The sequence below is a fragment of the Callithrix jacchus genome, chromosome 11 (assembly GCF_049354715.1).
Source record: "Callithrix jacchus isolate 240 chromosome 11, calJac240_pri, whole genome shotgun sequence".
NCBI classification, from domain to species: Eukaryota; Metazoa; Chordata; class Mammalia; order Primates; family Cebidae; genus Callithrix; species Callithrix jacchus.
In genome coordinates, this window is record NC_133512.1 from 116,296,757 (window position 1) to 116,313,851 (window position 17,095).

Here is a 17,095-nt window from a genome sequence, read left to right on the forward strand (position 1 = left end):
CCTATCAACAGTTTTCAAACCCATCTACTTTATCTGTCTGTCATATCCTTCTTGGGCACCATTACTTTTTACCTATATGAATGGATTAGCAACCTTCTCCCTGCTAAATTTCCCCTAATCCATTCTCTGACTGCATTCAGGACAGTGCTTTTAAAGCATCCTCATCCTGCTCCTTCCCTGCTTCAGTTCTTACCCATTTGTTAAATGTCCCGTAGCCAGGTTGATGGGGGCCTCTGCAGAGCGTGTGTTCCAGCCTGTGCATGACCAGGTCGTCACAGCACTAACAAGTTCATGGGGAGTTGGAGAAGAGAGTTGTTTCCCACTCTGCAGAGCTTCATGAAAATCCCAACTGTAAATCAGCCACTCCTGCCCTGGAGCTCTTCGTCATGGGCTTTGTATCCCTTCCATCCTTCCTCAGCCCTTCCCATCTGTAGTAACTCTACCCTATTTTTCCCTCTTTTCTTATTCAGAGCTTCTCAGTTCTTTCCCGAATGTTCTGCTCCTTAAGTTTCATTCCTGTCTTGTCTTTGTTTGGGTTTCCCTAGAAGCAGATTTTGGAAAAGCATGCAATCTGGTCTGACTTCACTGCTTAGGAGCTGTGTGACCTCTCTGTGCCTCAGTTTCCTCATCTGTAAGATTCTACTTTATAGGGCTGTGGTGAAGATGAAATTATTTCATGTAGAGAAAATGCTTAAAGCCCTATCTGACCTGTAGTGATGGTCAGTAAAGCTTGCTGTGATGATAACAGTGATTACTATTATTATTAAAAATGTCACTACTTCGGGTTGCCGTCCTCAACCAATCTAGCTAGACCAGATTAGAGCCCCGTCTTATGTGTACCCATAGCACTGTATGCCCCATTTATATTATAATTGCCGGTTTGCTGCAGGAAATACTGTTCATTATCCAGCACCTAGCCCAGTGCCTGGCAGCATTATACAAGATGTACACAAGTATTTTTTGAACAAAATTAATGAATCAAATGACTTGCAGAAAAAGCATTCCAATTATGCTTTGCTTTCTTACCTTTAAATAGCCACCTCTTGAAAAGATAAAACAAAGTCTATACTTTCAGGGATCATTTCTATAGTTTGTTACTAGAGAAGTTTCTCTGAACGTGTAGAGCACCAGTCACTAGAGTGAATCGGCAACCAACAGAATGGGAAAAAATTTTTGCAGTTTACCCATCTGACAAAGGGCTGATATCCAGAATTTACAAAGAACTCAAACAGATTTACAGGAAAAAAACAAACAAGCCCATTCAAAAGTGGGCAAAGGATATGAACAGACACTTTACGAAAGAAGACATATATGAGGCCAACAATCATATGAAAAAATGCTCATCGTCACTGGTCATCAGAGAGACGCAAATCAAAACCACATTGAGATACCATCTCACGCCAGTTAGAATGGCGATCATTAAAAAATCTGGAGACAACAGATGCTGGAGAGGATGTGGAGAAAAAGGAACACTTTTACACTGTTGGTGGGAGTGTAAATTAGTTCAACCACTGTGGAAGACAGTGTGGCGATTCCTCAAGGCCTTAGAAATAGAAATTCCATTTGACCCAGCAATCCCATTACTGGGTATATAGCCAAAGGACTATAAATCGTTCTACTATAAGGACACATGTACACGAATGTTCATTGCAGCACTGTTTACAATAGCAAAGACCTGGAATCAACCCAAATGTCCATTGATAATAGACTGGATTGGAAAAATGTGGCATATATACGCCATGGAATATTATGCAGCAATCAGAAATGATGAGTTCGTGTCGTTTGTAGGGACATGGATGAATCTGGAGAACGTCATCCTCAGCAAACTGACACAAGAACAGAAAATGAAACACCGCATATTCTCACTCATAGGTGGGTGATGAAAAATGAGAACACATGGACACAGAAAGGGGAGTACTAAACACTGGGGTCTATTGGGGGGAAAAGGGGAGGGCCAGTGGGAGGGGGAGGTAGGGAGGGATAGCCTGGGGAGAAATGCCAAATGTGGGTGAAGGGGAGAAGGAAAGCAAAGCACACTGCCATGTGTGTACCTACGCAACTGTCTTGCATGCTCTGCTCATGTACCCCAAAACCTAAAATCCAATAAAAAATTAAAAAAAAAAAAAGAAAAGATAAAACAGGTCCGGGCATGGTGGCTCATGCCTCTAATTCCAGCACTTTGGGAGGCTGAGGTAGGTGGATCACCTGAGGTCAGGAGTTCAAGACCACCCTGACCAACATGGTGAAACCCTGTCTCTACTAAAAATACAGAAAAATTAGCTGGGCATGGTGGCACACACCTGTAGTCCCAGCTACTCAAGAGGCTGAGGCAGGAGAATCGCTTGAACCAAGGAGGTGGAGGTTGCAGTGAGCTGGGATCGTGCCACTGCACTCCAGTCTGGTGACAGAGCAAGACTCCATCTCAAAAAAAAAAAATAAAATAAATAAAATATAACACAACAAACAAAACAGGACTCTCCTCCACGGGCTTGTCTTTAGATCCGGCATTTCTCAGTGACATTGGGCAGGCCTCTCGAGACATCCAAGTCCTGGAACAGTTCTGTCTGAGAGCTTCTGTATAGCCCTAGAATTCTTGAAATCTGTGGTAATAATGTGGAATGGGTATCAAGTACATTTTAAGGACACTCAGAGTTTCCCTTATTCTTATGTTTTCTCCTGTTAGTTAACGAGAAAATGTCATCATGTTGCTTGGATTTGTAGGTTCTTTCCTAGTTGTAGGGAATTTTTCCAAGCTGGCTATTATGAGAGGGTCTCAAAAAAAACCATGAAGAGGTTTGGAATATTATGTTCAAACTGAACACAGTGTCCCTTCTTATTTTCACTTTTGATACGGATTTTCACTTCTGAGCTGACTTCTATAGTTATATTGAAAGAATTTAGTCTCAGAAATAAGGTCATTTTGATGCTTGCACCATTGACACTCCTTAAACCTTCCTGGCATGCCAACTCAGAAACTTATTCAGGACTTCTAATTATAAAGGTTTTTTCTTTCTTTCATATATTTATATATGAAATACATATAGACACACAGATAAGACTGTTTCTATATGTAAATACAGATCCTTAAAATATATACATATATATTCTAATTGTGGTAAAATACATAACACAAAAATTACCATCTTAACCATCTTTAAGTATCCATGTGATTGGCATTAAACGCATTCATATTGTGGTGCACCCATCACTATCATCCATCTCCGGAATCTCTTCATCTTGCAAAACAGAAACTCTATCCCCATTAAACAACAACTCCCCATTCTCTCCTCCCCCCTCACCCCACCCCCGGCAACCACCATCATACTTTGTTTCTTTGAATTTGGCTATTCTAGGTACCTCAAATAAGTGACACGCTACAGTATTTGTCCTTTTGTAACTGGCTTATTTCACTTAGCACAGTGTCTTTAAGGTTCATCTAATGTTGTAGGATTACAACACTGTAGCGTGGACGTGATTTCTTTGCTTTTTAAGGCCGAATAATATTCTGCCGTGTGGATATAACACATTTTATATATCCCTGTGATGGCCACAAGTTGATGAACACGGATCGCTCCCATGTTTTGGCTGTTGTGAATAATGCTGTTATGGATATGGATGTACAAATACCTGTTTTAGTTCCTGCTTTCAGTTCCTTTGGATCAAAAGATGAATCGATCCTTCTCTATTGATGCCTGTGTTTTCATGGACTCCTGCCTTACTCTTTTGATCATTGACTATTCCTCCCCCCATTGACCTTTGGACCATTTTTCTGGTAATGTCCCGACTATCAAGGTTCTCATATTTCAGGAGGACCCTCACAGAACTGCTGCCTAGAGAAAACAGTTTGACGGCCAAAAAGATATGATTCATTACCACCTCCTACACACACACACCAATTCCTGCCGTTTTCTGAAGGTATACCAGTGGTTCCTAAATAAAAAAAAAAAGAAATCCCTTGGTCATAAGGCAGATTTTTGTAGCTATTGATATTCTGTATTTTGAAATTTAAGTGCTGATAGAAGCAGCTTCTTGATGTATCAATCCTCTAATTGTGATGTTATCTATTTCTTACTATAAAACAAAATATGATAATCAGAAAATTTGTAAGGTGTATATATAGAAAAATATTACACACAATGGCACTGCCTAAAAGCAACAGCTGTTAACATTCTGATGCAGAGGCTTCCAGTCTCTTTCACGTAAATTTTTACATAGTAAAGATCATATCGTTTTGCACCTTCTTCTTTGCGTTTAGTAAGTATAAGAATTTCTGGCTGGGTGTGGTGGTTCATACCTCAGTAGCTGGGAGACTGAGATGGGAGGATGGCTTGAGCCCAGGAGTTAGAGGTTACAGTGAGCTTTGATTGTACCATTGCACTCCCCATGAAGACCCCATCTCAAAAAAAAAAAAATCTTATTAAAAAGTATTTGCAAATATTTTTGTGATTTTATATAGCTGAGAAATATTTACAGAGTGGTAATTCACATAAATAAATTTTTCCAGTTATAAAAATATTACAGAAAATGCCAAACATCCCAAGATTATAAAGAAGTAATAAAATTCAAATATCTCTACCCTTTGTAAGCTTTCTTAATGTTTCCTAATCCACTCTCGAGACCAGTTTGTCCCTCCCTCCTTCTTCACTTTCTTTCTTATCATGTTTATGTACGATTTTCTATTCAGCATTTGCACCCAACATTATATTTTGTCATCTTCAATATCATTAAGCATTTTCCAAAATCATGATTTAAGTGTATGAATTTTTACTGGGATCTGTTTAGGCACATGCTCCATTTCACCTTTGGATGTTTGAGTTGTTCTCTGTTTCATGCTTTTGCTGAGTATTCCCTTGTATAGTTATCTTCCTGTGTATCTGTGATGATTTCCTTAGGAGATATTCGTAAACATCTTAGGAGTCAAAACAGTTCTAAGGCTTGAAAAATACATATATCGCTGATTTCTTGAAATGGCTGTCTCACCCCACTGCATGAGCTTTCCTTTTTTTGTTGTCCATCTTTGTAATTGGTGAAATGCATTTTGGTGTTTGCTCATGAAATTGAACATTTTTTTCATATTAATTGGCCTTTTATATTTTTGTGTGAAATGTCTGTTACTACATTTTACCTTTTACATTCAAATACTATAAAGAGTATTTTCCTATTACAGCTATTTTATTTTTTGCTTTTTAATTTATTTAGAGACAAGGCCTCCCTCTGTCACCCAGGCTGGAATGCAGTGATGCAATCATAGCAGCCTGGAACTCCAGGGCTCAAGCAATACCCAACCCCAGCCTCTGCTAGGACTACACATACATGCCACCACACCTGGCTAGTTTTTAAATGTTTTGTAGGAACAGGGTCCCACTGTGTTGCCCAGGCTGGTCTCCAGATCTTGAGCCGCTCCTGCCTCAGCCTCACAGAGTGTTAGGATTACAGGTGTGAGCCAACACACCTGGCCTTTTTTTGCTCACCTTTCAATTCTGTTTGCTGGTTTTTGACATAAGGGTTTTACGTTTTGTTGCAGTTGGATTACCTTGCCTTTTGTTACTTTTTTTTATTGCTTCTATAAGGCCAAATCTTCTTTTCTCATCCCAAATTCAGAAATATTTTCTACTACTTTAGTTTTCTTCTTTTTCTTCCCCCTTTTACGTTTAACTCTTTAATCTCCACAGAATTAGGCCGGGCGCGGTGGCTCAAGCCTGTAATCCCAGCACTTTGGGAGGCCGAGGCGGGTGGATCACGAGGTCAACAGATCGAGACCATCTTGGTCAACATGGTGAAACCCCATCTCTACTAAAATTACAAAAAATTAGCTGGGCACGGTGGTGCGGGCCTGTAATCCCAGCTACTCGGGAGGCTGAGGCAGGAGAATTGCCTGAACCCAGGAGGCGGAGGTTGCGGTGAGCCGAGATGGCGCCATTGCACTCCAGCCTGGGTAACAAGAACGAAACTCCGTCTCAAAAAAAAAAAAAATCTCCACAGAATTAATGTTGGTGAATGTTATGAAGTAGGAGTTAATTTTCCTTTTTCTAGACTATTATCTGGTTCTTGTGTTTATTCAAAAATCTCAGTACAGCTGTGACATGACCCAAAACAAGTGCTTTTTCTTATTTTAGTGCTTTGATTTTCCCATTGGGAAAAATGAGGAAGCTGTGAGTACCAGTGGAAGGAACGAGCCAGGGAGTGGACTGGAACCACCTCAGAAGCTGTGCCCCTCAGCCCGGAACCTGCCCTGTCTCCTGCCAGCTGATGAGGTAGGAGGCTCAGCACTGGCTGCTGGGAGCAGCCCACAGCAGCAGTGAGGATCAGTAGGCCTGTGAGTTAGGAAGGAGGTGGCCCAGAGCAAGGGTCTCTGGATCCTGATTGTTTGTCTTTTCCATGACTAGGATAAGAAACCAGGGCTTAGCTAGTTGGAGAGTTACGAAAACCTCAGGTGACAGTCGTAAGGCAGCACATAGTGAAAAAGAGTCCTAGGCAGGGAAAGTCCAAAATCTTGGGTCTGGTTTCAGTTCACTCACCTATCTCTGTGACATAGCAGTTTCTTAACTTCTCTGATTTTCTGATTAGTGATACAGTTGCAGGAATGAAATAAAAATGGTTCTGATTACTCAAAGATTCATTTACTGATTACTCTTCTTGTGATCTGAATGAAGAATGCAACATCTCTCAAAGGGTAACTATTTAATATTTCAGGAAATGAGAGAAGTTAAGAGACTTTGCTGTATTACACAGATAATTGACAGACAGCTGAGACCAGACCCAAGATTCATTCATAGAATGAGGGAGTTGAGAAGTACATACTCTGAGATTAATCCTAAATAAACTAAAGTCTAGGCAAGTGGCTGAGCTAGGTTTGCCATGAATCAGTCTGCTGGGTATATTTCTTGGTAACTAGTTCATCTTTCCTTAATTCAGTCAACAAATAGGATATCAAGTTTAGTACGATGATGGCGGATGTCATGTAATACCCCATCTAGAAGGTTGTGTGCTTCTTGCCTTCCATAACTTTTCTTAATCTACCTTAAGCTTCCCTTCTGAAAGGTTTCTGTCTTTCCTATCAGTCTCTTCTTTCCCCCCGATACCTCTTGTGTTTAAGAATTAAAGGAAGATGAGCTAAGAATAAAGAAATACCTACAACTGATTCCGGTTACTGGCCCCACCCTGCCACTTGCCCAGAGTCATGGTATAAATTTTTTTAATAGGCTGAAATAAAAATATGAATAGTATTTTGGTATTAAGCATTAAATTGATAAAAGTAAAGGCTATGAGATATACCTGCTCCTCAACCATGTTAATTTTTTATTGGTATTAATAAGTGATTGCTTATTAATAACAGGAATTGTATTGAGAAACAAAGTAGCCACGGGCCAAATCTTTTGAATTTCAAATGTTAGTATATTCTATTCTAGAAAAGTAGAATATGTCTTAAATAGCTTTGTAATATGAAGTCATCGGTCAGTCAGCCCCTTACACCTATTAGAATGTTTTAACCTTTATCTCCCACGTTTTTGTTTCTAAACTGAGTGTACTTGGTCTGATATTTGTGGCATAACTTACGGAACACATAAGAATAATTCAGATACTATTTAATGACCTGGTACAAGCTTTGATACCTGAAGTGAAGGTTTCTGTGGCCTTAACATTTTCCCCTTGAAGAATGTATTTGCTGTAATAAAATACAGTATCTACTTGAAATCTATAAACTTATGTGGGGTGTGGATAAATCTGAGCAGCTTTCTTCTTTGTGCCCCAGGAGCCCATGTGCTGTCTATATAAATAAAGCTTAGGTAAACATGGTTGCAACCCGTGTTTTGTTTGATTATATTAGTATTACCTGATCTTCAAATAATGATGAAAAATAGCCCTTAACCTAAACCATGAACGGATATAAACTTCAGGGAAACAGTTTCTTGGATAAACTTAAATTCTCACCGTCCATTACTCTGATCTTATAATATTTTTTAAAGCAGTCCTGGGGATTTATTTTTAAGGCATCCAAATGAATTATTAGTTCTCAAAAGCCATAATATATTCATGGGTCAATATATCCCCCAAACACTATTTTTTAACTGCTCAGTTTATTTTTCTTAGCATGCTCGTCTGCTGCGTAATTTTCTTTGCTGTGGGTCACATGATTCCTCCCGTCCACAACTCACGCACTTAAAATTCTCACTTCCTGATTGAGCCATAAGATTACGTAAAATGTAAATCAGGCTGAATACCTAAGAGCAGGAATTTTAAGGGGAAAATGCCGTGTTCTTTTTCTGTTGTATTATTAACCCTTAAATATCGGAGTGAGTGTCTGCTCCTCTGTTTGTATTTGGAAACGAGAGACTGTTAGGGGTTTTTCTTGGCCCTTCCCTTTCAGATTGAATCAGGCTTTGCTGCTTTCATTATAAAAAATAATGTACTAACTAGATAGACGGTGGGAGTGGGATCGTTGCAGGAATGAAACCAAAAGGGTTCCAGTTACTGAGAGAGTCGTTCATGTATTAACTCTTTTCATGATCTGAATGAAGAGCACAGCATCTGTCAAAAGGTAATAATCTGATATTTCAGAATTGGAAGTGGCCATTTAGCCTTTCTGCTGCCTGATATAAATGAAAGTAATTTCTAGCAGGCAGGATGACGCTTGTTTTACTCGAATCTTACAATCCAGCACATTTTCTCAGAGCAGTTTTGAAGCTGTCATAGTAACAGCGTGACATTCGGAGGGTCTTTTTAGTAGTTCTTTAGCTAGAGTTAGTTACTTGTATTAACTCTGGATGTTTTTCCTTTTACTCCTCTTTGACAGACAAGGGCTATAATTGCTCAAATATGTATTTTGTGTTCTATATTTTTTGGTGACTGTGGTTTAAGGACGTGATGTTTTGTAAGTGGTTTCAGTAAAGGTTATCAATTGATTTCAGACACGTTAAACTTGGGTTTTTAATTTCTCTGTAAAATTGCACTATCGTTATAGGACCAAGATTTAGTTTTATTTAAGAAGTGAATTTTGAGAGATGTTCCCACAAATGCAATTGTCATTTGCTTCCAGTGGTTGCAACTGTCCTTTGCTTTGATCTTGATGTATTTAGAAAAAGAACAGGAATGCAGAAGGGAAACATGTCAGGCTTACAGGAGAAAACTGTTTCTTAAAATGCAACAGGCAGGCACAACACCAAAAGCGCGTTCCATAAAAGAAAACAAGCACATTTGACTTTGTGAAACTTAAGAATACAGTGCTGTTTGAAACTCTAAAGTACACTTTAATACATTCTCCGCTAGGAAGATTTGTGGGAATTTTTTATTGGTGGAAAGTAGGTTGGAAACTCCTATTCTTAATATTAAAACTCCGTGGCAGAAATTCTTGCCAATACAGCGGTCAGTGAGAAAGGAGGCCCGTTTCTTGGACAGGGAAGAGGATCAGAAGAAAGAATGGTCTGCACTAGGTCCAGACGGTAGGACCTAAAAAGTATTAGATATACAATGCTTTTGTTTTCTTGTAAAAGCGAACAGAGAGATGTGACACTTGTAAAGATCTTGTGCGTTTTGTGGGTTTCATGCTAAGGCCACTGTCCTTACTGTTGTGTGAGTATTTGTTCAGCTATGGGCGATTCAAGGGAGTTGGGGTAGCAGGGTGTGCAGCCAGCAGCAGGCAAGGTGCTAATGCATCCCCGGTGATGTCAGGAGTTACGAGACAGCGGTTTCAAAACACTGCAGTAAACAAGGTCAAAGTGTCCCGTTTCGCTGGAAGAAGGTTTGTTTTTATGAGCTGGACAGTACATGGATGAAGTAATTTTTCAAAACAAACTTTAAATTTATACGTGTTTTTTTTCTTCTTCTTCTTTGGATTTAAAAAAAAAAATTGGCCAGTTGAGATTAAATAATGGTTCCGTTTTTAAGCAGAATTATATTTCATATATTTTCCCAGTCTTGTATTGATTTTGTTTTTCACGGAAGACATGAAAATAACTTCTGATTTAGGGATTCTTACATGCAGTTGTAGAGAGCAAGACAGGACCCAGTACTTTGAAAACACGGCAAGTGCAAGTCACCATCCTTAGTAAACTATTCCCTCTCATTTTGTGCCTTTGACTCTTATTTAGACAGACGTTTAAGTATGAGAAAGCTAATGGCGCAGATTTCTGCTGACTGTGTGGCTCTCATCTTAATGCATTTTCCAACCTTGAACCTGAGAATGCCAGAGAGTTGAGTCTCTGGACATCCATCTGAGCAGATATCTGCTGGCCGCCTGGTTCCTGAGCTAACAAGTGGGTGTCCCAGGCTTGTGTGTGTAGTCACAACAGTGGAGGTGCCACGTGGCACCCAGAGGTCAACTGAGGCTACCGCGGGGCTTCCCGATCTCAGAAGTGTGTCTTCAGTGTCTGAGATGGACTGGGAACATGGTGCATCTTGAGAAGTGCAGACATTTGTAGTTCCACGGGAAACCTGGATGTAAGCACTCACACAGCTTTTAAAGTGAAAGCAGGGACCTTGAGGAAGGAATTGCCGTCATCTCATTCCCGACCTGCTTACTATGCTGGGAAACAAAGTAAGTTCTGTTTGTTTCTTTGTTAGTCTCTCCTGCGTGTTTTTTCTTGCTAACATTATTAGACACTCAATATCTGGCAAATGCCAAGTTTTTCCCCTTCATTGGGAAGTAGGATATAGTTTGTTCAGGAGCTGATTACTGCTTTTATCTTTTCTCTCTTCCCATATCTAGCGTGCAGCTTGCTGTTTAGAGATAGTAAGAGATTGAAATTTATTATCATGGAGAAAACAAAATGTGTTTCGCTTTGTTTCTAAATGGCCCAAGATCTTTGCCATTAGGTAAATGAGTGACTCAGATAAGGCGTTTTGCATGGTGTGACCAGGAGTACCTCCAGGAAAACCACCCCAGTTCACCACCCTGATTTCCATTTGGAAGCAGGCAAAGCGGGTGTCCTCCAGACAAGTGTGAAGGCAGAGGGTCCTTGCGCAGGAACCGTGCAGAAACTAGGTGGGAAGGGTCACAGACAAGAGGCTGCAATTTAAAAACGCATCAGTAAATGGCAAAGAGCTGTGAGAATATAAATTATTTAGTGGTGTTGATACAGATTTAATATAAAAATGAGATAAAATAGAGCCCTAACCCCGTTAACAGCAACAAAACTTTGCTTTCATGTTAGAGAGTTTTGCACCATGTAGATTTACGGAACATGTGCTTAATTGCCTCTAGAAAATAATGAAGAGGCTTCATCACCTTCGTAGGAGATTCTGTGACATTAGCCTAATTCCGACATGTGGCCCCTGCTTTCCATTTTGCTTGTTTGTTTTTTATGTTGATCCTCTCTCCAGAGACGTAATGTGGATGGATTAACTTTTAATACAAAGTTCTGTGGCTCTTGAAAATGCAGAACAAATAGAGATGAAGAGTGGTTTGTGATTTGTTGTTAAATGGTCTTTCCTTCTAAATCTAGGACTGATTTTTACTGTAGAATATTCTTTTCTTTTTTTGGTGGCGGGAGAGGGGGGTCAACCTGAAGAGCAACACCTTGAAGGTAAAAGGTAGGAGCATGACTGGAGTGTGGAACTGGAAAGCAGAAACTTCTAGATCTAGTATGGAATGTTGTGAATTTGAGTTAGCTTCTGTGTCCTGCGAATTCACATTTTATCTCAAAGTGGTGCTGATAGGACTGGAGGTGGCTGTATTTTATTTGAAACATTCCAGAGCCTTTATAGGAATATCTGTTAATTATTAATTCCGCAAACATCTCTAAGTATCTCCTCTATGTCCAGTGTTGCAGTCAGAGCTATAATTGTTTCACCATTACATTTACAGAAATTCAGTTTGTAAATGAAAAATTAAGAACAGTTTGAAAGAAAGGCAAATGAGCAGAGGATTACCATCGAAACCGTCTTGTTAAAGATAATGCCAAGTAAGCAGGACTGTCCTCTTCTGAGCTGCCCCTCCTAATTAAAGGGAAAGGTGGCTGCCATCTGTCTTCTTTCATTCAAGGCAGTAGGGGGTCTAGGGTGGAAGGAAGCAACCCCCCCCTTTATTTTTCTCCCACTCTTTTTTATAGTCAGCTTTCTCCTTAGTCAGTGACCCAGAAGGTCATTGATGATCTGTCTATCTCAGAGTGAAGAGTAACATAAGCACGCTTGGCACTTGCAGAAAAAAAAAAAGTTTATAACATGCATTGATCCATTTAAAGTTCTGCTTGAATTATGTCTGAGAGTATTGTAATCTCCGTGTTGGTGTCTCTGCCCTGTTTGTTACCGAGGGCACTACTGGCAGGAAACATGGGAGTTTTACTTTTATTGATTTTGCTTTTTCACGAAAAAATGTTGACACTCCACTGGGCATAATCAGAAGATGGCAGCATGTGGCTATGTACAGGAGACGTGGGGACGTTCAGGAATATTATTCTTATGAAAATCAAGGACACGTGTTAATTATACATACATGTCATCTCAGGAGAAAACATGAACAAGGGTGGCAACAGGTGTCCAAGTTACTCAGTGGCCTGCTGCAGCCTCTTGGACCAATAATTGAAATAATTCACATTGTTTATCTTTCATTAAGCAATAAGTCTTTTAGCCCTTTTCTTGTAAGAATATGTTGCCGGAGAATTTAGTTAGTTTGGGGTCATGTCATAATTGCTTGGGAAATGTAGAATAGTCCTTCAACAGAATGATTGCATTTTCTTGCCTCAGTTTCCCTCTCTGTAAATAGAAAAAAATACATGCTGCTTTTATAAATATTTAAAAGAATATGAAATAATATTTTGTCTTTTGTGAGAACTATATTATGACTGAAAAATTCTGAAATCTTCAGTTATTTTTATTTTCAACTTTTATATGCTTAAGCAAGGTGTTAACAGTCTTCTAAAGAGATTCAGTTGTCACAAACCCGGTTTAGCTCCCAAGTAGCAGATATGGACTTCTCAGAATGTACTGGTTTTTAGAACTCTCTTTGTGACACAGAAGTGTGGTATTTCTTAAACCCATAACAATACATCTGGAGAGCTCAAATATGAGAGTCATGTCTGTAATTTCATTTAGAGCTTCCCCCCCCCCCCCAAATTTGTCACCAACTTGCAGCAAGCTTTCTTGGGAACGTAGATGTGTTTATGTTGCTGAGTCTTGAGATGAACACGTGTAGGCTTCTGAAGACACTGGTGCCTGGTTTGTATGATTGGATGATAACCTGAAAATGGGTCACTTCCTAGTCAGTGAAGGGTACACAGGGCTGAACAGGCAGGGCTTCTTTGCTTTTTCCATGTTTTTGTTTTCGGGGTGTGTGTGTGTGTGTGTGTGTGTGTGTGTGTGTGTGTGCGCGCGCGCACGCTAATTTTAGATACTCAGCTGGGTACTTAACTGGCTATCCTTTGTAGCATGTGATTTAAATTAATTTGGTTTTACCCATCAGTATTTATTTCAAGGGGACTAAAGAAACACATTAAATGTATTTCAAGAAGGAGATGTGAAAGAGAAGAGGGAAAAAAAAGACACATTAAATGAATCACTTAAGAACTTTCTATCTTCTTTTGACCATCCACAGTGGTGGGAAATCTCTGTCCTTTGAGGGTAGGAGGGTGCCAGTAGTTAGCTCTCATGAATATGGCAGGTGATCAAACCACTGATTTGAGTCATTGCTTTATGTTATAAACATGTACTGAGCCAGCTACTACATTTCAGTAGAAAGTACTGTGGATTCAAAAGTGAACAGCTCATGGGGTCTGGCATTTCAGAAAGACACAGGTTAGTGAGTTAAATGACTAGATAAAGAGGTAGCACTGTAGACTACTGTACTGTATCACAGGTACACGTGTGTTTTTAGAGCCCAGAAGGGGTCAAAATAAAATTTTAGGCGGGGCACAGAGGCTTATATCTGTAATCCCAGCACTCTAGGAAGCTGAGGCGGGAGGATCACTTGAGGCCAGGAGTTCGAGACCGAGACCAGCCTGGGCAACATAGTAAGACCCCCATCTCTACAAAAATGAAGTAAAATAAATAAGACACACCTGGTGGCATGCATCTATAGTCCTAGCTACTTGGGAGGCTGAGCCGGGAAGATCACTTGAGCCCTGGAGTTGAAGGCTGCAGTGAGCTATGATCACACCACTGCACTCTAGCCTGAGCGACGGAATAAGATCCCGTTTCTGGAAAAATGGATGAGCGAATTAATTAAATTTCAAAATAGAGATTTAATGGAAAAATGAGAATTGTTATGTACATGATTTATGAAGTGGCTTACATAATAGAATTTTGGAAATGAAAGCCCTGAAAAATAGCTTCTTATTTTAAGGATGAACAGACTGGGATTTATTTCTGAAATTCTATAATTCCCAGTCAGTCGTAAGGCTTTCATTATATAATAGACTTTTTTCTTTTTAACCAATGGTATATAATAGACTTTTTTTTAACCAACAGAAGTTGGACCTCTTCAAAATGTGGGGTTCAAAAGATTTTGGACATTGTTTGAATAACTCCCTTCTCCAAAGGAGACTTTTTAAAAAATGATTCTTTCTGATGTATTAAAATTGATTATTTTTGTCACCCTGAATGCACCAAAGCATTATATGTCATGTTTATTGCCAAGAGTAGCTATATAGCTTGTGGGAGACAGTTAACTTGAAGCCCTCTTGCATCTGGAAGTATGGGGAGAGAGAAGGCTCTTCACATCCCCTTTCATGTTATAGTCTTTTTTTTTTTAGAAAGAGAAAGGGAGAGAGAGAACAGGAGTCTTGCTCTATTGCCCAGGCTGGAATGCAATCTAAAAATAGGTATTAAAAACCTCTTTCATGCCGATAATTGTGCTTAACAGTGGCGACAGGAAGGAATAAGGAAGGAAAATAACAAACAGCCAACCAATATTTCATTTTAGTCTGTGAAATGCTATGCAAATACTAAAGAGTGATTTACTTCCAATTATGTGGTCACTTTCAAAATAGGTGTAATGTGATACTGAGAAAAATGTACGTTCTGTAGACCTGGGGTGAAGAATTCTATAAATATTCACTGAGTTTACTTGTTCCAGGTCTGAGTTCAAATCATAGATGTCCCTGTTAATTTTCTATCTCGTTGATCCATCGAATATTAACAATGTGGTGTCAGTGTCTCCCGCTATTATTGTGTGGGAGTCCAAGTCTCTTTATAAGTCATTAAGAACTTGTCTTATGTATCTGGGTGTTCCTATATTGGGTACATATATATTTATGATCATTGACTCCTGTTGTTGCATTGATCCTTTTACCATTATATAATGTCCTTCTTTGTTTCTTTTAGTCTTTGTTACTATTAAAGTCTATTTTGTCAAAGACGAAAGTTACAACTCCTGTTAGTTTTTTTTTTTTTTGCTCTCCATTTGATTGATAAGTCTTCCAACAACGCTTTGTTTTGAGTCTTTGTGTGTCCTTGCTTATGAGATGGATCTGGATACAGCGTACCAATGGGAACGTCAAGTTTTATTCAATTTGCCTGTCTGTGTCTTTGACTGGGGCATTTAATCCATTTAAATTTAGGATTAATATTGATATTCATGAGTTTAATATTGTCATTTAATGCTAGCTGGCTATTTTGCCCATTAGTTGACATAGATTCTTCATTATGGAGATACTCTTTACCTTTTGGTAATTTTTTGGGATGACTGATACTGGTTGTGCCTTTCTGTGTATAGTGCTTCTTTCAGAAGCTCTTGTAAAGCAGGTCTGGTGGTGATGAAATCTCTGAGTACTTGCTTGTTCATGAAAAATTTTATTTTTCTTTCATTTATGAAACTTAGTTTGGCTGGATATGAGATGCTGGGTTGAAAATCCTTTTCTTTGAGGATGTTGAATATTGACCCCCACTCTCTTCTAGTTTGTAGGGTTTCAGCTGAAAGATCTGCTGTGAGTCTGATAGGCTTCCCTTTATGGGTAACCTGACCTTTCTAGCTGCCCTTAGAATTTTCTCCTTTATTTCAACCCTGGTGAATCTAACGATTATGTGTCTTGGGGTTGCTCTACTTGAGGAATATCTTTGTGGTGTTCTCTGTATTACCAGGAGTTGAGTATTGTCCTATGTTACTAGGTTAGGAAAGTTTTCCTGAATAATATCCTGAAGAATATTTTCCAGCTTGGATTCATTCTCTTCATGACATTCAGGTACACCTATCAAATGTAAATTAGGTCTATTCACATAGTCCCATATTTCTTGGAGACTTTTCACATTCCTTTTACTCTTTCTTCTCTAATCTTGTCTTTTCCTTTCATTTCATTTCATTAAGTTGGTCTTTGACCTCTGATACCCTTTCTTCTGCTTGATCAATTCGACTGTTAAAACCTGTGCATACTTTGTGGAGTTCTCATATTGTATTCTTCAGTTCCATTAATTCACTTATATTCCTCTCTAAATTGTCTATTCTCATTAGGATTTCATCAAACCTTTTTTCAAGGTTCTTAGTTTCTTTACATTGGGCTAGAACATGTTCTTTTAACTCACAGAAGTTTCTTATTCTCCACCTTCTGAAGCCTAATTCTGTTAATGGAACACACTCATTCTCCACCAGGCCTTGTTCCCTTGTTGATGAGGAACTGTGATCCCCTGTAGAGGGAGAGGCATTCTGATTTTGAGTATTCTGAGCCTTTTTATGCTGGTTTCTTCCCATCATTGTAAATTTATCCACCTGTTGTCTTTGTAATTACCGACTTTCAAATTAGGTCTCTGAGTGGACGTCCAACTTGTTGATTCCCAGCACTGGAATCTGAGCAACCCACTGTGCCGGCTAAATCAGCGGTGTTAAGATTCGTGGTGCTTTTCTGCCCGGGAATCTCCGGTCTGGCTTCCCTCCTGAATCACTTCTTCAATCAGCTGAATGGGCGACTCTGCCTTCGCGGAGCCCCAAATGTCGACCAAAAGGGGACCTAGTCCCATTTACTCTGCACCAAGAACCGCTGCGCCAGCCACAAGAGTCACTCTGGTGACCTGTGGGGCTTCTCCGCTGGGAATCTCCTGGTCCGTGAGCAGCAAAAATTCATCTGAAAGTTTGGCATCCTCTCGTTCTCTGCACTTTCACTGGGAGCTACAATCCTGAGCTTCTAGTAATCGACCATCTTGGATCTCTCTCTCATGTTATATTCTAAAGGGA

At 39.5% G+C, this 17,095-nt stretch overlaps 1 long non-coding RNA gene and 1 pseudogene across 7 annotated transcripts in view; both read left to right on the forward strand.

Annotated features, from left to right (window-relative positions):
• Positions 1-17,095, forward strand: part of LOC128928485 (uncharacterized) — a 254,034-nt gene that overhangs the window by 156,899 nt on the left and 80,040 nt on the right. For 3 of the 7 annotated variants that reach the window (XR_013524261.1, XR_013524262.1, XR_013524264.1), the window contains 2 exons: positions 1,789-1,872; positions 6,117-6,254. This is a non-coding gene — a long non-coding RNA (uncharacterized LOC128928485). Of the gene's footprint in view, positions 1-1,788; positions 1,873-6,116; positions 7,800-17,095 lie in introns of those variants that run through there. The other 4 variants (XR_013524263.1, XR_013524260.1, XR_013524258.1 and 1 more) reach the window with 3 other exon arrangements.
• On the forward strand, positions 1,060-1,141 carry LOC118144053 (small nucleolar RNA U3; annotated as a pseudogene).